This window comes from Notamacropus eugenii, chromosome 4 (assembly GCF_028372415.1).
Source record: "Notamacropus eugenii isolate mMacEug1 chromosome 4, mMacEug1.pri_v2, whole genome shotgun sequence".
NCBI classification, from domain to species: domain Eukaryota; kingdom Metazoa; phylum Chordata; class Mammalia; order Diprotodontia; family Macropodidae; genus Notamacropus; species Notamacropus eugenii.
The window spans coordinates 145,016,173-145,037,288 of NC_092875.1; the positions used below are offsets into that span (position 1 = coordinate 145,016,173).

Consider the following 21,116-nt stretch of genomic DNA (forward strand, 5'->3'; position numbering starts at 1 on the left):
CAACCTGGGGCTATTTCCTAAAGGAAATCAGAATTGACATTTAAAATTCCATGGGAATCTGAGGCACAAATTATGCAAAAAGTTAGTTTTTTTTCCTATTGTTCAATGTGACAGGACTCCCACAAACACCCAGAAAGTTAGAATAGGAAGTAGAATTGCAATCTTCAAATGAGCCTTCATTTCTCAAGTCTCATTAAAATTAGATTCCAAATACAAACTAAGTAAGCAGTCTAGTACAATTTAAAGAACACTGTATTGAACATCACAAGACCTAAGTTCAAACCCCATCACTGCCACGAACTTCATTATGACCTTGGGCAAATCACTTAACCGTTTTGGCCTCCATTTCTGCATCTGTAAAACCAGGTGGTTGGATTCTATGGCCTCTTTTCTAGCATTAAATCTATGATTGTATTAAAGATCATTAGGGAGATGAAGTGGGAGACATACTCTTGCTCAAAATTTTAACTTTCCAGTTAGAATGACGTGCCCTTGCACTGCCAACCAACCAGAGCTTAAATATCAGCATTGAGTAAATATATTCTAAATAACTTGCATTAATCTGGGAGCATTTTATGCTACTGGAGTGGGCTAGGAGCAGTCAGTGTAGTGTTACCTATTTCAGAAATGGAAAAAAAATACTAGAACTCAGTTTTAGTGAAACCATGATTCTTAATTCATATTAACTGTCTATTAGGATTGTGCTTACTGATGTGAAAGGTTTTGGAAAAACTATGCCAGATATCGCATTAAAACAGGAAACAGATGGTGCTTAACTGGGTATGCAGGTGAGGAAGCAGTAACTTCCCCATTTGGCTGTGGGATGTGCAACAAGAATAGCAGTGACCTTGTTCATTTAGGTTTCATCCTCAGAACATAGCCCTGTATTTGGTATTAATGTTTATCATGTTAATGTGTGCTCGTTTATGTTCAGAAAATCTCATCTGGAGAAAAGAGCATCGCTGGACCATGGATTAGGGGGTCATGGTTGATCCTTGGAATCATGATGATTCCTGGATTTACTACATATCCTTCCAGGTACAGTGACAGTGCTGACTAGGTCTGAGGGTAAATGGGAGAATCTATGCAAAGTTAACCATTTACAAATCAAGTGAAGAGCTGGAATAAACTACAATAATTTATAGAGTGCACTAAAGCTGGTTTGCACAGAAATTTATGGTCAGCAGTCACACAATAATAAAAAAAACCAAAGATTAATTAACATAAAAATTCTAGCTGTCATATTCTCTAAGTAGAAATAATTGTAATGCAATTTTATTTCACTGAATGAACCTCTGGATAGGTTCAGGATAAAGGGAAGATGCAAATAGAAGGGGATGAAAGGCACCTTTAGGCCATAAGGAAAAGAGTTGGGTATATGCTGTTAGACTTTTGTAGAATTGTTAGGCTCAAACAAATACATGCATGCACACATATAGATACCTTTGAACAGGTAAGAGGAAGGAGATATACTTCACCATAACAGTTCTTGCCTAAGAGATAAATGAAGAATTTAGAAAAACACTCAGGAATCAGGTGTTTTACCAAATTATACTGGACACTTCTGAAATACCAATTCTAAAAGTTAGCATAACATTCTGCAAAAATATATATATATATATATTATATTATGTATCATATATCATATTATATATAATATATATTATTATATATTGTATTATATATATAAGGTCTCATATTGATACTTAATTGATGTGAAACACTTAGCAAGCCACTTGGACAAACTCAGTTTAGTAGACAGAGTGCTGGATTAGGAATCAGAAAAACCTGAGTGGGCATTCTGTACATTTCTGAAATATACTGTGCATTTCTGAAATACTAATTCAGAAAGGTAGGATGGCATTATGCTAAGAAGAATCGTTTATCTTTGAGTAAGAAGATATTGGACATAAGGTCTCATACTGATACTTACTAGATGTGACACACTTAGCAAATCATTTGGCACACCTTAGTTTAGTGAACAGAGTGCTGGACTGAGAATGAACAGAACCTAAGAGGGGATTCTACTTTATCCCTAAGCCTCGTTTTCCTCATTTGTTCAGAAGGGACAATAATAGCCCCTATGTCTATCTCTGTGTTCTGAAGATCAGGTGAGATGATTGCGAGTCCTTTGTCAGACCCAAAAGTGCCACCTAAATCAGAGGTGTCAAGCACACAGCCCACTGGCTGGCAACCAGAACTCTGGAATGTTGCCCTAACCAGACAAAAATGTAACTGAGAAATATTTCACAAAGAAATAAAAATATAATAGAACGTAGATAATATTAATATGTGGTTTTCTAAGTCAATATGTGTGACCTGCAGGGATTCCTGCATATGGTTATGTGGTGCCCATTTCTATTTAAGTATGATGCCACTGATCTAAATAACTATTATTGCTTATGTTATTACTGATGCTGATAATATTATTATTGTTAATTATTGACCTTTCTGCTTTAACTTCCTTGGAACAAAGATGTACATTTTGAAATACTCATAAATCAAATACATTTAATATGTTAAAATTAATGATTAAATATGTTTAACTACTTTATGCATAAATTTAATTTCATAACTATTAAATATATTTAAAAATAAAAAAGACATGTTACTATGATAAACTTTTTTCATTTTTCATTTTATTAAAAAAATTTTGAGTTCTCAATTCCCTGTCTCCCTCTCTCCTGTCTTCCCTCATTGAGAAGTCAAGGAATTTGATACAGGTTATATATAAGCAGTCATGCAAAACAAATTTCTATATTAATCATGTTGTGAAAGAAAACACAGACAAAAAAACAAAACAAGAAAAATAAAGTAAAAAAATGCTTTGATCTGCATTCAGACTCCATCAGTTCCTTTTCTGGAGATAATATTTTTCATCATAAGTCTTTCAGAATTGTCTTAGATCTTATTGTGGAGAATGACCAAGTCATTCACAGTTGATCACATGATAAATGTTTCAGAAGTTTATATGTCACTTTGCTGTTTACATAACAAGAACAAAGATTGGTAAGCCAATAGTCCATTTATTTCATTATTATCCATGCAGTGCCAAAGAATTGAGTATAATTTTGAATGGATCTTTGGAATATTTAGAGAAGGACATGATCAAAACAAATATAGGTTGGACAGGCATGGATAGTTTGCACTCTGCATCCTTAGAGGGAATATTTACCTATCCCAAAAGTATTAATGCATTTAAAAATCACCAAATGATATATCCTTGTGTAACTTTGAGTCTCATTCACAAGGAGTTTAGGAAGGCTGAGTGTCACTTCAATAATCATTATAAGATCTTCATATGTTAAGTAGGTAGCGAGTATCATACAAAAGTATAGTAAAACATTAAATTACTGACTGAAATCATATAGTTAGAGATATCTCTTTCCACTTTTAAACTAGAAATCCAATATTCTAAGTAATGGCAAATAGATCGCTGGACAATACAAAACTTGGAAGATACCAAGCTCTTACAATGTATGGACAGGTTATAAAGAAAGATGTAGGCTCCTGAGATACAAAACTAATTTCCTTAATGACAGAAAAGGGATAGGACAGGTACATCTCACTGCCAACAGCAATGCTTCTGAAAGAAGGGAACTTATTCCTCAAGTGCTCTGCGGGATTGATTGGGCAAGGATTTCTGAAGGTCCATAAGCATCTTTGCCATGGAATTGTTCTCCTTTCAATGTTCTTCTTTCATTCTAATGATGCTGAATGATGCTACCTTTCAAAGTCTGGCTAGAGGGAGAGCCAAATGAGTTTTTAAAATGTATTTCTGATGAATTATTATGCAATTGTGCTGTTTATACACAATGTGTAATTTCAATAGTATTTCTCTCAGACTGGATCTCTCATAGAATTGGCTGATCTTTCCTAAGGTGGGTACCTGTAATAGTTACATACAAAAATGATAAAGAAAGTTGCAAATCTCAAACTCACTTAGTCCTGTGCTTTTCCTGTGGATATGATTTGAGGGAGGAGGATTCAGAGTTGACATCAAAAGATAAGTACTTTTACAATTAGGTTGCAATAAGGGGATTAAGAACTATACTCTCTATAACAGTAAACATACTCCTGTCACTTTTAAACACATTTTCATTGTGTGCATTTTTGAGAACAAGTCTATGCATATCCTAAAATGTTACAAAATCAGTCAAAAGTAATTTTTTTTTTTAATCTAGAATGACTGCTTTTAACCTAGTGATTGTGATTGGAGTGATTCCAGAACCAAACTTGATTAGCAAATGGTTATGTTTTGTGTTGATTCTTTCGTTCATCATCATACTGAGTGTTAATGGTCTATATTTCACAGGGAATAGTTAAGGTTTCTGGGGATTATTGTAACCAGAGAGATCAACCATACTTCATGGGTCTGTGACATTTCTTTCTCATCAGTTGAAAATCCCCAATTAATTGGAACAGTTAGTGAACAGGAGGTCTCAGTGATTTCATTTGCTGGCTAATTGAAGGTTAAAGACAAAATTTCATTTTTTGACCCATTAATGCAAATATTTTTCAAAAGAATTAATATAGAACTGTATAAAATTGAGCAGAATTTGTATAGAATTGAACCTTCGTCTGATGGTCCCAGATCATCTTTCTGAGTACCGGATGCCATAGTATGGTGGCTTGAGTTCAAAGACCTGGGTCTGAATCCCCCTCGTATCACTTCCTAACAAGGTGACCCTAATTTACCTGAGTCTCCATTTCTTTGGTAAAATGAAGAGAATATTTGCACAAACACCTTACAGTATTGTTGTGAGGTGGAAATGAGATGGTAATCAATACTTATATAATACCTTAAGGTTTGCAAAGAACTTTACATATATGAATTCACTTATCACCATAGCAACCCTGTGAAGTAGTTGTTATAATCATCCCCGTACAGATGAGGAAACTGAGGCAGAGAACATTTAAGCGACTTGACCTGGGTCACGTAGCTAATGAATAGCTGAGGTGGGGTTGGAACAGGTCTTCCTGACTCCTAATCCAGTGCTATATCCCACTGCACTGAATAACTTCATTGAATATGACATGAAAGTTTGTTTGGCTGAGTGAATAGAAAACCAGACTTGGTGTTAAAAAGAGCTGAGTTTGAGTTCTGCCTTTGATACAAATAAACTGTGACAAAAAGGGCAATTCATTCAATCCTCTCAGTGTCCCAGGCGACTCTACTGACTATGAAATATTTGCTAAGTAGTTTTCCATAGCAAGAACTCTCGAAATGATTGAAATCACAGGACTGCATATATACCTTCTCCCCCTCCCCCTACAAAATACTTTATAAATGAGATACACTAGATAAGAATAAGCCATTGCCATGGCACTCACTTGGGAAGAGAGAGGGTAGAGGAGAGAAGACATGTACACAAATATGTACAAAGCAAGCTCTGTAAAGGATAAATAGAAGATAATTAACAAAGGGAAGGGAATGGAATTAAAGGGATTTGGGGAAGGATTGCTATAGAAGGTGAGATTTTGGTTGGGACTTAAAGGAAGCTAAGGAAGTCAGTAGTCAGTGAGGAGAAGGGAGAGTATTTCAGGACTTAGGGAGAGACAGAAATGCCCTGAACAGAGAGATGGCATGTCTTACTCATTGAACAGTCAGAAGGCCAGTGTCACTGGATCACTAGAAAGGTAGGAAGGAAATTGGATATGAAGGGTTTTTAATGCCAAACAAAGCATTTTGTATTTGCTCCTGAACATAATAGGAAGTGACTGGAGTTTATTGAGTAGGGAGATGCAATTTAGGAAAATCACTTTAGGATAGAATGGAGGATGAAATGGAGTGGGGAGAGGCAGCAAACCCACCAGTTTGCTACTGCAGTGATCCAGGTGTGAAGTGATGAAGGCCTATACTAGAGTGGTGGCAGTGTCCCAGGAGGGAAGCGACAGTACTCAAGAGATGATGCAAAGGTGAAATTAGCAGTTCTTGGCAAGAGATTGGATATGCGGCAGGAGATATAGTGAGGAATCCAGGATAGCTACTCCTTTGTGAGCCTGAAGGAATGGGATGGTGTTATAGTTCTCTATAGTAAATTGGGAAGGTAGGAGGAGGTTCAGTTTAGGGGGAAGGATAAGTTCTGTTTTAGACATATTGAGCTTAAGATTTCTACTGGATATACAGTTCAAAATGTCTAAAAGGCACTTGGAAATGCACGATTAGCAGTCAACAGAGAATCTGGAGCAGGATAGTTAGATGTGAGCATCATCAGTTTAGAGATGGTAATTAAATCCAAGTTGATGACATTTACCAATTGAAGTAGTAAAGAAAAAAAGAGAAGAGGACTCAGGACAGAACCCTGCGGGACACCTATAATTAGAGGGGATGATCTGGAAGAGGAGCCAGCAAAGGAGGCAAAGATCAGTCAGTCTGGAGGAGAACCGGGAGAGAGTGGTGTTCCAAAAAAGCTAGAGAGAAGACAGTGTATAAAAAAGAGAGTGATCAATATTGTCAAAGGCTCCAGAGAGGCCAAAGAGAAAAAAGTGGCCATTGTATTTGGCAACTAAAAGATCAGTTGTAACTTTGGAGAAAGCAATTTCAGTGAAATGATAAGATTAGAAGCAAAATTATAAAAGATTAATGAGAGTGAAAAGGGGGAAAGTTGAGACACCTATTGTAGATGTTCTTTTTGAGTTTAGCTATAAAAACATATAGGACAATAGAAGAGATTGAAGGATCAAGTGAGGATTTTTTCAGAATGGTAAAGACATAGGTGTGTTTGTGACTTTAGTAAGTGCTCTAGTAAATAGGGGCAGATTGAAAATAAAGGAAAGAATGGCGATGCCAGAAGGGGCAATCTGTTGCAGGAAACAAGATGGAATAAGATCACTTGAACAAGTACAGGAATTAGTCTTGGTAAGGAGTAAAGCCACTTCATCATGTGAGACAGAAGTTGAGGAGGACAATGTGGCAGAAGATATCTGAATGAAAGATATGGGGAAGAAGGGAGAGGGGAAAGCTCATGGTCAATGGCCTCATTTTTTTTTCCTGTAAAATATGAGGCAAAGGTCTCAGCTGAGGGTGGGGGAGGAGGAGAGAAAGGCATGGGAGGTTTGAGGACAGATGAAAACATTTGGAAAGGTTACTGTGGAGAGTGAATAGTGAGTTGATAAGGGCGGTATAGTAGGATTGTGTAGCAGCACTGAGGGCCCACTTGAGGTTGTGTACCATAAATTTACAGTGGATCTAGTCAGAATGGTTGTGTGATTTTTCTCCATCTTCATTCAGTAATATATGTGTAGGAGTAAAGGCAATGAATGGTGGAAATTATGCAAGGCTGAGGCTTGGCTGAGTGTAATCAGCACTATGGAAAGGGGTCTAGGACTTAAGAGAATGATGGAGAGGAGAATAGATTCAGCAAGAAATCAAGATAGGAAGAAGAGGAAGGAGATGACCCAGGAGAGAACTGAGGGGGCCAAGAGATTGGAGGTCAAAGTGCAAATTAATAGTAGAGTTCTGTAAGAGAAGGCAAAGGGAAAGGTGAAAAATCAATGTGTTATGATTAAATGAGGGAATTTCAAAAATCTTGGACATGGGGATGACACAGTTTTGGGTGATGGAAAGATCAAAGGTAGGACCATTTTTGTGTGTGGGTGAAGTGGGTTGGAGAAGTAGCTCATGGGAGGTGAGTAGGTTGAGGAACTGAGTGGTTAGGGTATGTGAGGGAGACTCAGTATGAATATTGAACTCACCCAGCATGATGAGAGGAGTTGAGAAGGAGAGAAAAACTGTGAGCCATGTATTGAACTCATTGAGGGAAGAAGGGGAGTAACCTGGGACTCTGCAGATAACAGCCACTAGGACTTGGAATGGGTGGTAGATATGAGGAGCATGAACCTTAAGGGAGCAAAGGTTACTTGAGTGATGGAGGAAGAGGAAAATCTGGAAGTGGTCATGGGGATCAGTGACCTGAGGAGAATGAGTGAAGGGACAACCAGTCCTGGAGAGGATGGTTAGCAAGGATGTGTCATTAGGGGAAACCAGGTTTCAGAAAGACAGAGAAGATGGAAGGAGTTGGAGAGGAAAAGATTTAAGATGAAAAGAAGTTTGTTACCTATGAAACAAGCATTCCAGAGTGCACAGCAGGCCTGAGTAACATTAGGATTGAGGGGGATAAGAATGACGAAGACCTTCCATGACCAACCTTACTTTACCAAAAATATATTAGAAAATATGAGATTTACAAACGCATCACACATTTATTAAGTATTCAGTTTTATAGAAGTAACCAGGAGAAACAGAGTCCATGACAAATAAAGAGCTAATGTTAAAGTCAGGAAATCTGGGGTCAAGTGCTGTCTCTGACATTCTTTGGTTCCCTGGCCCTGAGTAGGTCTCTTATCCTCTCAGTGCCCAGAAGACTCTCAAAGACTACAAATTACAGAACAAGTGCCTATCTGCATTGGTGGAAGGAGTTTCCTTTCTGAGATTTCTCTGTGCCAATGACATCTGAAATCTGGACCAAGCAAACAAGTCAGAGGAGTTTTCTTTTTTAAGTTCTACTAACAAACACAGGGAGAACAACACTAATAAAAGAAGTAGCTAGTGAAGAATGTGAATGCATAGTCAAAGACACAGAAGAAACAAGTTTCACTAAATGAGTCTTTTTAATGAGAATTTTTTTTAATCTAAAAAAATCTATATAATTAGATAACATAGTCCTGAATTATCAAGGAAAGTACTTGAAATAAACATCACAATGCTTTAGGGCTTGCTGATTTCTAACTGTGGCTATTTACATAAAGCAACTTGGGCAATAAGTGAAAATAAAAAAAAATCCCCTCCAGGAATTTCTCATGTATAACACTGACCTTTACCCTGGTGTCTATCTGCTGTGTATTTTACCATGAAATGCTGAGTCATGTTCGAGAGAGTCAAATTTCCAGAATCAAACCTATTTCTAGGTCATGCTCCATTTTGTTCATTTCCTAGGGGTCCTATTGAGTTCATGGTTTCACTCGCATCTGCACATTTCCTCTGTGTCTTTCATGGTAAGGTATGGCTGTTGGAAATTATGCAGGAATCCTACAAAGGTGTTCCTGGGAAGTATGAGAATATTGAATGAAATGCACAATTTAACTTCCACAGCAATTTCAGCCCAAGGAACTGTACTAAGTATTGGCAATTTATTAGGGAGTTCCCTAAATCAGAGCAAAGACACTGTTCTCAAGTCTTTAATGACTGTCTTGCACACAAACACACTAATTAGAATTGCAATTTTACACTACTCAGCCCTCTCAAAAACCAATTCAGATTACTCATATTTCTTTCAGATCTTTTCTGATCTCATAGTGATCACTAGTGTTGAATCAGATTATGTTATACTTAAGATATTCCTAAACTCTCCCAGGTAAAGAATGTAGAAGGCTTTCCATCCTCTGTTTTTCTATATCTCTACTTATGGAAAACATTGGCTGGTAGCCTCCTCCCTCTTTTCTGACTTACTCCTTGTTGATGATCCAGGACAACTGTATACATCATCTGATTCACTGAATATAATTTCAATTCATTGGAATTGGAATTCAATTGAAATTCCATTCATAAGTCTGTGACTGACTCTATCTCCAGATCCCACTGTAACTTCTATGGGGGCAGATAGAAGAACCAGATTCATACTCCATGTTCATCACCAGCTCTGTGATTCTCAAAAAATTGCTTTCATAAAAGGAAACTCCCTGCATTTAGAGGTCATAATTGGTTTGTAGTTTATAGTCTTCATTGACTACAGTTCTGAGATGTTAAGGGATTTGCCTAAAATCATACAGAATAAGAACAGGATTTGAATTAAGATGTTCTTGATTCCAAGCCTAGAATTCAAATTACCATGCCTTTCTGACTTTCAACCAAAAATTTGCTACGTTCAAATCTCAATGTGTTTCCTTCTGCTTGTTCTGTTCTCTCTAAATGATACCTACCTATTTTCTTAAGATTAGTAAAAGAATATTAATAAATCCTGTGGAGTGTTGTAAAAATTGCCACTATATTACTGCCACCAGTAATAATAGTGATATTGTGTATCTTTCTTTTTTAAAAATTTGCTTTTCGATGAAGCTATAACTCCCCTCTTTTTGCTCAGATTTCAGCGATCCATATTGTCCCTGCACAGGGTGGAATTTCTGAAATGTACATTTCCTTTCTTACTATTATGATATTAATGTATAAAGTGCAAAGATATTAAATAAAATATTGTTTTATGAAAACAGATATATGATGAACATTTGTATTCTTCAAAGCAGTAATCCCTAATCAGATCCGTTATATTGTTTGCCTTGTTTGAAATCATGTTTATGTGCCTTTGCGAAATTAAATTAAGACAATAACTTAGCAGATGGGCTCAAGAATATGCAGATAAAATGCAACTGAAATATATCATTTTTATACTTGCATGTGATTGCAATGGACTTTAATTAACTGTGGGGCTGGTAGTTGAAAAATACCAGTCAATGGACCCTAATCTTTGCATCATAGTTTTGGAAATAAGCAAATGAAATTAAAATTTCAAACTTAACTGGCTACATATTTTTACAAAAATCTTAACAAAGAAATAAATAAAGCAAGAACAGGAGTAATTCGAAGGCAGATGACAGATTATCGAAATAAAAATGTTACTACTTGATTTGAGCACAAATATGCCATCCGAGTCAGATACTAGCCTATTCTTCTCATTCTCAAGATCTTCTCTTTACAAAAAGGCTTTAAAAGCTGCTTAGCCATGAACAGTATCAATAAAACAACCCATAAAAATATCCTTGCTAATCAAACATTAAGACAATGTCAAGAAATCAAAAACAATCAATTTGGTTCCATTGTCTGTGACTGAACATTTCCCATCCTTCCTTTGGTAGAACTGACCCAATTTTAGACAGCAATGGATGGGCTAAAAAAATTAAATCACACTTACTTAGCCCTAGTATTAGAAACCATCCTTCATAATAAACAAACATCTTTAAAATTTATGTATAAAATCATCAAACTTTTTTTTGGTCAGTATCCTCTCCTGCCTTCTCCCTTTCACTCTGCCAGACATCTTTTAGCTAACTTGCTACAAATGAGCACCTTTTTTTTTAATGGAGGAAACATCATTTAATTAAGAAACATTTTTATAATTGACTTAACTATTGGCAATGAAGCCACAGCTGTCTTCTAGTTATGAGTAAACTATGATCTAGAAAATCCAAGAGCCCTGGATCTCTAAACACACTCCATTGTCAATCAATCTGCCTACTTTGTATTAATGACAGGTACAGTGGCCAATGTTTACCATGCCAGGAAATATTTACTGAATTACGCAAAGTTGTCAAAATGATAATGACATTGTGTCGTCAGCATTAATATTGACTCATTATAGTTCCAAAACATTTTTAAACAAATTACATCTTACCTCAGGAAAGCAGAAGCAGAATATGCTGTTGATCTAGTTCACATAAGAGTAGGATAATCTTGATATTGCATTTTATATGGAAACATCTGCAGAACTAAACTTTCTGGCATTCATTTCTAGGAGACATTGAGAGATTCACATATAAATTGGACTTCTATATCAGTGTCCACTTCCTCTGAAGGCCACTGTGAATTGGCCGTAACCTTGGTCAGCCATAGATGAACAGCTAGGATTGAAAGTAAAATGCATAAGCTGCACTCCTTTGTTATACACTTGGACTGGCCTGTGGGAGTTCCATTTGGGCAAAGGATATAGGATAAAAACTTTTGTGGGAAAAATCTCATCATATGACTTAGACCTGTAGGAAGCTGGCCCAAGAAAAATATAAGCTATTTCTTATAAATAAAGATAAAGCCCACAACAGATTCAAACATACCAGATTCAAACAGATTCAAAGATACTTTTTGGGTAGACCAATAGAAATATCTTTTGTCCATTGTATACTGTTTAATACAATATAATATGAGTCTTCATTACCTTCCTCCTACGTACCCAAGGATACGTCTTACTCTTAGGGAAAGAAACACAAAAGTGAAATAACCCCTGTCCTATAGATACTTATATTCTATTGGAGGAGAAAACATTATATATATATAGGTTTATACAAAACAAGCAGAAAATGAGTATGAAGCAATATTTTGAGTGAAAAGTGATGACAACTGAGGGGGAGTGGTGTTGAGAAAGGTTTCATGTAAAAGTTGGCACTTGAGTTAAGCTTTAAAGGAATCTTGTTGTGTGTGATTTGTCCTTCATTCTTGAAGAGGACCACATCAGGCTAATGATGACATGACTTGCAATTGAATGTGATTTGAATGAGAAATGACTGTGTAGTCACCAGCCTCACTTTCTACTCCAGAGCCATCTAGATCCAGTGGCCAGATATCAATCAGGTTGGATAGAAGTGGCACCAGGTGCAATAAAAAAGCTGTCTCAAGTTTGTTAAAGGTAGAGGGAGCAGGGAGAACATTTAAGGCATGGAGACAACCTATACAGAGGCATGGAGATGGGAGATAGAATTTCATGTGTGAGGAAGGAGGAAACTAGTTTAGCTTGAACTTAAAAGTCTGTGAAAGCTAGCAACATGATGAAGATGAAACAATCGGTTGGAGCCAGGCTATAATGGGCTTTATACACCAAACATATATGTCAAACAGTTTATATTTTATCCTTAAAGCTAAAGAGTGAAGAGAGACCACTGAGAGAACCATAGGAACTAGGGGAGCAAGGAGTGACATGGTTAGAACTTGTCTTTAGGAAAATTACTTTAGAAGCTTTATGCTGCTCCATTTCCCTCAACAAGACTCACATTTTAGTAATGCATGGTCAATTTACATAAAGGATAGTGAACTTGCATTTTTTAACTGATTATATGTATGCGTATATGTTTACACACATATACACACACACATATACATATATGTACATACACACATGTGTGTAGATATATATATTAATTTGTGTAACTAAATAGAAAGTAAGCACTTTATGGGCAGCTAAGTGGCTCAGTAGATAAGAGTGCTGGTCCTGGCATCAGGAAGACTCATCTTCCTGAGTTCAACTACTCTCCTAGTACAACAACACACACATAGTAGACCCTTGATCAATGCTTCCTAAATTACTTTGAAATGAATTGACAGAAATGGCCTTCCACATCACCTAGTCCAAATTTTTCTTTTCATTTTATAGATTCATAGACTATTTGAATATCAAAGAAGATATAGTAATATGTTCAGAAAGGTCTAGGAAATTTCAAATCTCTGTACAAGCATAAAGTAGTTTTATAAACAAAAGACATTTATCACATAAACAGGAACGGTAAAAGGCAATGTGACAAGGTCAATAGGAAGTTGGCCTCGGAATCAGTAAATCCAGCGATGGATATTATGGATGAACCTGAGTTTAAGACCGGCCTCTCAGACATACTAGCTAAGTCACCTGATATCTTGGTATCCCTACCTCCCCCACCCCCAAAATGGAATGTCTCTGAAGCTGTTGAGGGTCAGTAAAAGTATACTTAACAGGGCAAGACACTATATTGATGTGGTATTGTTTCACCTGCACTATCAGAAGCACACTTTCATTGGTCTCTTTCCAGCTTCTTACCCTTTTTAATCTAGTTTCCACACAGCTGCCAAAATTATTTTCCTGGGGCACAGCTATGACCATATGAAAACACCACTGAAAGCTCCTTTTGCTTATGGGATAAAATATAAGCTAACATTTAAGTCTCACCACATTCTGGCTCTTACCTGCTATTCAGAAAATGCTCTTGAGAATTAATCTTTCCAGACTGTTTTCTCCTCTGGTGCTTCCTAAGTTCAGGTACAAAAAAGAACAGGTTATCTTCTCCCCTCCCAAAATTTTCTTTCCAAATTTTCTTATTTCTAAGTTTTTCTATTTCTCTTGAGTGTACCACCATCCATCCTCTCAGTCTCCCGTGTTTGCTACTTAAAAGTAATTCTCTCTCTCCACTCTTCATTATCACCCATATCCAATTCCTTGTCTATATTTTCTTTATCCACCATATGACTTGCAACTGTCTCTTTTCTCTTTCTTCACATCATCCATATTTAGGCTTTGTCCCTTTAGGTCAAGTCAGCTAGTCAGTAAGCATTTATTCAACCATGTTAAGTGCTGGTCAAACAAATACAAAGAAAAAGAGACATAGTCCCTGCTCTCAAGTAGATTACATTTTAATGAGAGAAGAAAATACATAAAATAAAGACTAAAAGAAGTGTAGAGAAGGGATGATGGTGGTGAAATCTGGAGAATGAAACTGGTTTGGACCCTTCCTCAAAATGGAGAATCTGGGAAGAACTCAAGTAGTGGGAGAAGGGGGCTATTGGGATAGAAGAAGAAGACAGATGAGTAATGTGATAAGGTCCAGGGAAAGAAAGATAGCTGGTTTGGGCTCTTCGACAAAACTGAAGTTCTGAGATCAATTGGCCAATGGGAAAAGGGGGTGGCAGAGGAAGAGAGACAAGGTCCCCTTCTTGTCTTTTTCCTTTTCCATCCATTTTCCACACAGCTGCTAAAATTATCTTTCTAAGGTACAGATCTATGGCAAAGCACTTCTCAAAATTCCCATTCCTTCTAAGGACTAATTGGTATTTACAACCCACTACAGTTTGAGTCCCACTTACCATTTCAGACTTATTTCATACTATTCTCCATCACAAACTGCATTCCAACCAAACTCAACTACACTATCAAACATGACATTCCATCTCCAGTTACTATGAATGTAGAAGGATTGTTCCCATGCCTAGAAACTGCTCCTTCTTTTCCTACAACTTCTCTTTCTTTTAGACTCAGTTGAGGTGCTGTCCTTCTGCTATGGTACCTTCTCTGATTTCCCCTGTTACTAATGATCTCCCCTTTAAATTATTTTCCCTTATATTTATCCATGTCTGTGTCATAAGAGCATAAGATCATGGAATTAGAGCTGGTCCAGACCTTGGAGCTCATCTGTTTCAACTCTCTCATTTTATGGTTGCGAAAGATGAGGCCCAGAGAATTTAGGTGCCTTGCCTAGTGATACGGATAATAAATAAATGGCTAAACTGAGAAATAAACCAAAGTTCTATGACTGAAATCAGGACTTATTTATCATAGCACAGTGTCTCTACATCTCTTTAGTGGATTGCATAAAAGCAGAAATGATTGTGGTTTTGACTTTGTACTCACAGAACCTGGCACAGTGTCTGGAATCTAATAGGTATGGAATGCACATTTGCCACACTGAATTAAATTATTATTATTTTAGGAAATAATAACACATCATTATAAAGTGTTTTACATTTTAAAATAAAACTTTTCCCCAAAATTGTCAATTAAATACTACTTACAAATATGAATTAGATAGTAAAACTATTACTCTCATCATTCTAATTTTATAAATAACTATGAAGTTTAGAGATTTTAAGAGATTTGTCCTTATTCAAGTGCAATATTCAGGTCCCTTTACTCCTAATTATTTCACATTGCCTTTTCCAATAAATCTTCAACTTTTTGCTTATGGACTCTGTTTAGGCTGAATTTGGAACTTTTAGTCCATGTTGGGGGAAACCGATTCTTCATTTTCCTTGCCATACAGAAAGGGCTAGAAAGGGCACAATTCTCGTGCTTACCTTATCCATTCCATAATTCTCCTACTGCATTTTAGCTTACAATCACTTGACCAGATCCCATTCTATGGGATAATTGCAATCCAGCTTATTACAAATGGAAACTTCTGTTATTATATAAACACATATTGTCCAAAAATGCTCAATCCGGAGGAGAGAGGAGAAGAGTTGTTTCATGTGATGGTAAATTTAAAACTAATAAACACTCCCCATTCAATAATGTATGGTTTCTAGAATCATTATAAAATATCTATGACTAAAAGTTTCAACTAACATTGTTAAATAACTATTCAAAATAGAATACCAAATCACTTTTTAAGGGCCTACTATAAAAAGGGAAAAGAAAAAGGAGTTGGAAAACAAGGTAAAAGACATTTCTGAGTTTTAATAAAATTCACTCAAAAGCAGTTATTTCACTAGGATCATAGCTTCAGTCACCAATAAATAAATAATAACACATGTCCCCCACTACTGAATAAAAGCTTCAGCATCTACTGTTCAAAACCTTCCAGGAAACAAATCCTCCAAGGAAGAAAGGTAAAAAAATATCAGAGGGAAACTGGCAATATCTCCCAGGGATCGACAAGATGTCTAGAAGTGAATGTCATTTTCTCACCAATAATCTGCACTTTAATCTTACATGAAACAATTTTTCCACAAAAAAGTCTCTGTTCTCTTGTATTTGATAAAGAAAAAGAATTAGAAATAGGTCCAATTTATTTGAGAAAAGTAGGTTTCTTCAGCTTTCGATTGGCCTTTCTCATGACCCTCTATACAAGAAGACAGATAATAAGTATAATGATTTATACTGAAAAGAGAGCAGTAAGGATAATGGCCCAAACAGTGCTGTCTTTTCTTATGTTACCATAGAAAATAATAACAGCACCGCTCACACCGGTAGACTTAAGGTTGTATCAGCGATTCCATTATAATTCCTGTTTTTCAGAAGTTTATAACTTGGTCTTAACAATGTTCTCCTGCCTGAAACTGGCCATATGGTTTTCTATCTGTCAAAGACAAGCTTGTCTTCATTGCTTTTGCCATTGTTTAATCATCATATTGTGAAACAAAATAACATTTTTACTCTGGTCTCAGTTGCTATATATTATGTGTATTCATTTGTATTTATCATATACAAACACATGGATATACATATACTTATATATGCATGTTGTGTGTATATATATATGTATATATGTGTATGTATGTATATACATACATGCATAGTCTTGAGTTAGAGAAAAATTAAACTACCAGTTTTTCTGGGTGATCAACATCAATATTTAGAAAAGGACAGATAGATTTAAATATGCAATAATTAGAAATAAACTGCCATTATAACTTACTATTGAAATGCTTAAAAGAAATATTATTCAGAAGTACCCGTATCCTTTCAATGTGTCTGTAAAGCTCAGGGCCCTGTTTTATAGATTAAGGGACATATTCTCCCCTGGAGACAGGAACATAATTCAGTATAACAGGCCATCCACCACAAATCAAGAGCAGGTAATAACGAGGAGGTCATCTAGCATTTGGACAAGACAGAGTGAGAATTGGCAATTGTAATTGCAACTGAGCAGACCACTTTAGTATCTATTCTGCCCACCTAATATGAGGAAAGAGTAGGAGTTTGGGCCATAAGTATAGTCAATCTCAGTTTTCCTTCTCTGGGTAACTGCACCCAGCGGGATATTTTTTTGCAGAGGAAATCAATGTTATTAGACCAACTTCAGAAGTAGTTGTTTGAGGAGCCTTACAGACAAGCCTAATGACAGAAGCCAGTGAAGCCATTTCAGGTAGTGACAGCCTGCATTTTCCAGGGTTGTGCTAAAGTGGCCCATGTCCTGAGTACAACCAACGAGAAAGGAGGTGCCTATTTTAGTTTCTGGAGAGGTAAGTAAGAACAGGCATAACTCCCTCCATAGTCACAGTTTTGACCAAGACCCTTAAGCCCTAAATGAATTCATTGAATTTCTCATTGGAATTAAAGATCATCTTCTCCAGGTGATTGAGAATACCTGTGCAAACATCAGCAACATACATATCTCAATAACTGACGCAAAAGACAAGACAAAAGGAGAACTTTATGGCAAACCTGACCCTGGCCTTTGCAACATTTAAAGTGGAGACAGGTATATTTCAGTTCAGTCAAAACAGACATATGTCTTTATACTTTAATGCCAAACTCAAATGCAACTCAGAATTCCTAGAATAAAAGTATTGGCAAGAAAGAAATTGGAGAAGCAGCAAGCAGTGGTGGATAAAGAGCTGGTTGTTCTCATAGTTCATAAGGCCTCCTTCTCCTACATATTGGCTGTATGATGTTGGGCAGCTCATTTAACCTCTCAGGGTCACCAGACAACTTTAGACTACAAACGGCCCCACTATTTCTCATCTACAATGTTAGAGAAGAGTCCCTAAACTTGGGAAAGGTCAAGTCAAGTAGTCAATAAGTGATTATTAAGAGCTTATTTTGTTCCAGGTGAGATAAATTCTGGGGACACAAAGAGAGGTGATAACCTAGTCATTGACCTTAATGAGCAAGGATACTAAGGGGAAAAAGCTTGTAAAATAACTAGGCAGATTTTTTCTCTCTCTCTTCCTCTCTCTCTCTCTCTCTCCCTCTTTCTCTCTCTCTCTGTCTTTGTCTGTCTGTGTGTTTCTCTCTCTCTTCTCTCAACTTTCACTTCCTTTTGATCTTTCTCAATTTTTTCCTACATATGATTTGTCTACATAGAGATATATAAACACATAGAGATATATAGATTCAAGATTGTATGTATGTAAGTGCGCACACACACACACATACAGAGTACATACAAGGAGCTTTGAGGGAGAATGCATTAACATTTGGGAGGACCAGAAAAGACCTGCTAAAACAGGTGAGATTTAAATTGAATCTGGTTCAAAATGAACAGTGGGAGATAAGAAAGTAGAATTCCATGGTGGGCAACAGGTACTGAGAAGGCATTGTGTTTGACTAGGAAATATGCTAGCATGATATAGTTTGCGTGGAGGAGAATAGACAATAAGAAAACTGAAAAGACAGGAGGACACCAGGGTATGAAGAACTTGAAATGCCAAAGGAAGGAGTTTATATTTGGTCCTAGCGATAATTGTAGTACTGTAGTTCATTGAACAGAAGGAAACATAGTCAGACAGATACTTGCAAAAAATGACTTTGCCACCTAAATAGAGGATGGATTGGGGCAGAGAGCATACAGCCAGACAGGAAAAGATAGGACACTAAAATAGGGTTGGGGTGGAAGTAAATAAAAAGAAAGGAACATACAAGAGAGCTACTGTGAAGAGGGAAATGGGACGGTTTCACAATGGGGCCAAGGAGGACATCAAAGTTGTGGGCTAGGGTGACTAGGAGGAAGATGGTGCCCTCAACAGTAGTAGAGAAGTTGGGGAGGTGGTGGTGGTAAATAGTTTGGGGGAGGGAAGATAATCAGTTCTGTTTTGGACCTGTTGAAGTTGGAATGTCCGTGGGATGTTAAATTTGAAGTGTACCAATGTTAATTTATGATACAGCACTGGAACTAAGGAACACAATTAAGGAACTATAAATCTATTTGGGGATTATCTGCATAAAGATAAGCATTGAACCCCTAGCAGCTGGTAAGACTATCAAGCTGGGTACAGAGCAAAAAGAAAAAGAAAACTGGGAAATTAAGGCAGATATATAATACTAAAATCAATTAAGCTAAATATATAAGACCCCAATATAGTAATGATCTAAAAATATGAATATTTATCCAAAAAAATCTGACAGACAGCTAACAATCATATGAAATGTTACAAATAACCAACAATATGATGAATAAAAATTAAAACTACTCTGTGGTTTTTCCTCGAATCTAGCAAATTAACTAAGATGACACAAGATGAGAGTAGTTAATGTTTGAGCAGAGGGCTATGGGAAGCCAGGCACATGGGGACATTTTTAGTGAATTGCTCCAATTATTCTCAAAATCAATTTGGAATCATGCATTTTTATGTGAATAGAGTATGACTCTTTGATCCAAAAGATAACCTTTCATTCTTTTTCTACAGATTATAGATCATTGCCTGAAAATTCTAAAGACTACAAGACTGCTGTGTTAACTTTGGCTCATTATAAAATACACAAACTCCTCTAAATGATAAAAATGGTAGAACAAAATGCAGGTTTAATGCTTCTCCTTAAACAAGGAGTTGCTTGTGTGCATATCAAATTTATATGATTCTTTGATAAGTGTAACCACAGAGAATTGTTCAACAAGCCTCTGATTATTAATGTCAAGTGAGGCATAAAATAGGCAGATATATGTTTCCCAAAGATGTTCACCACAGTGACAGAAGATGTTACGTACACAGGTCAAATGGAAGAGAGGTTGACCATAGATGATGAGCTCTTTTGGATGTGTCTGTTTTGGATTAAATTGTTCTTATTGTTTCCAAATTCATATCATTGAAGATATGTTCAATTGGATTCATGATTACTCAAAAGGGATCACATGGGAATGACTAAATGGAAGAAAAATTAATTATGTACCATAAGGTCAATTTCCTGAATTGATGTATCAGTACATGGGTATTAGAGAATGTAGAAGACTGAAGAATGTTCCTCAAGTCCAGTTTTGGTCCTACTTCATAATCTGTTATGTGACATGGTCCCTTTTGGTTGTCTGGTGAACTCTATGTGCCCTTTTACGGAATAACACTTTTAAATTCATAAAATAAATGGAAAGAAATGCTAAATTGTTATTAGACATTAGTAAAAATGAAGAAGTATTTTTTTCTTCCATCTGGACCCCCTGAAATCTATCCACTGACACGCAGGTTAGGAACCTCTGTCCTAAAAATATAATGTACCTTGGTTCAGAAAGGGTTTTCAGGTGTAGCTTCCTAAAATGGTCCAGACCTCCCTTCCCTAATCTCAACCCCAAATAGACACTTTGTATAAACAAAGAGTTAAGCCCAGGATTGAATAGGAGGAAAAAAATAGGTTGAACTGCATTGGGAAAATTATACAATGTTTTCGATAATCTCAAACTGATCTTCAGCACAAAAGTCCATTTAGCAACAATATTTTCATAGTGTTATTGTATGATTATTATTCTTGGAACAACATAGTTTATGAATATACAAAATTATGTCCCCAAAGTTATAACTTAAATATAGTCAAGGAGTTAATAAACGTTTATTAAGTCACTGTTCTAAAGGGCCAAGAATGTAAAGAAAGGCAAAAACAGTTCCTGTACTCAAGGAACTCACAGTTTAATGAAGGAGACAACATTATGCACACATACTGACATCTCCTGTGTGTGTGTGTGTGTGTGTGTGTGTGTGTGTGTGTGAGAGAGAGAGAGAGAGAGAGAGAGAGAGAGAGAGAGAGACAGAGACAGAGAGACAGAGAGACAGAGAGACAGAGAGATGGAACTAATCTTAGAGGGAAGGCAATAGTATTAAGGGGGATTTAGAAAGATTTCTTGAAAAAAAGATGTAGTTTTTAGGTCAGACTTGAAGGAAGCCAGGAAGAGACTCATGTTGTATA

The 21,116-nt window shown here is 36.5% G+C and overlaps 1 long non-coding RNA gene across 2 annotated transcripts in view; it reads right to left on the bottom strand.

Annotated features, from left to right (window-relative positions):
* The window catches only part of LOC140498268 (uncharacterized), a 69,597-nt gene that overhangs the window by 39,247 nt on the left and 9,234 nt on the right, over window positions 1–21,116 (bottom strand). Inside the window, exons 2-3 of one of the 2 annotated variants that reach the window (XR_011965043.1) lie at window positions 13,697–13,759; window positions 11,388–11,613 (exon numbers count right to left, since the gene is read on the bottom strand). This is a non-coding gene — a long non-coding RNA (uncharacterized lncRNA). The remainder of the gene's footprint in view (window positions 1–11,387; window positions 11,614–13,696; window positions 13,760–21,116) is intronic. The other variant, XR_011965044.1, reaches the window with a different exon arrangement.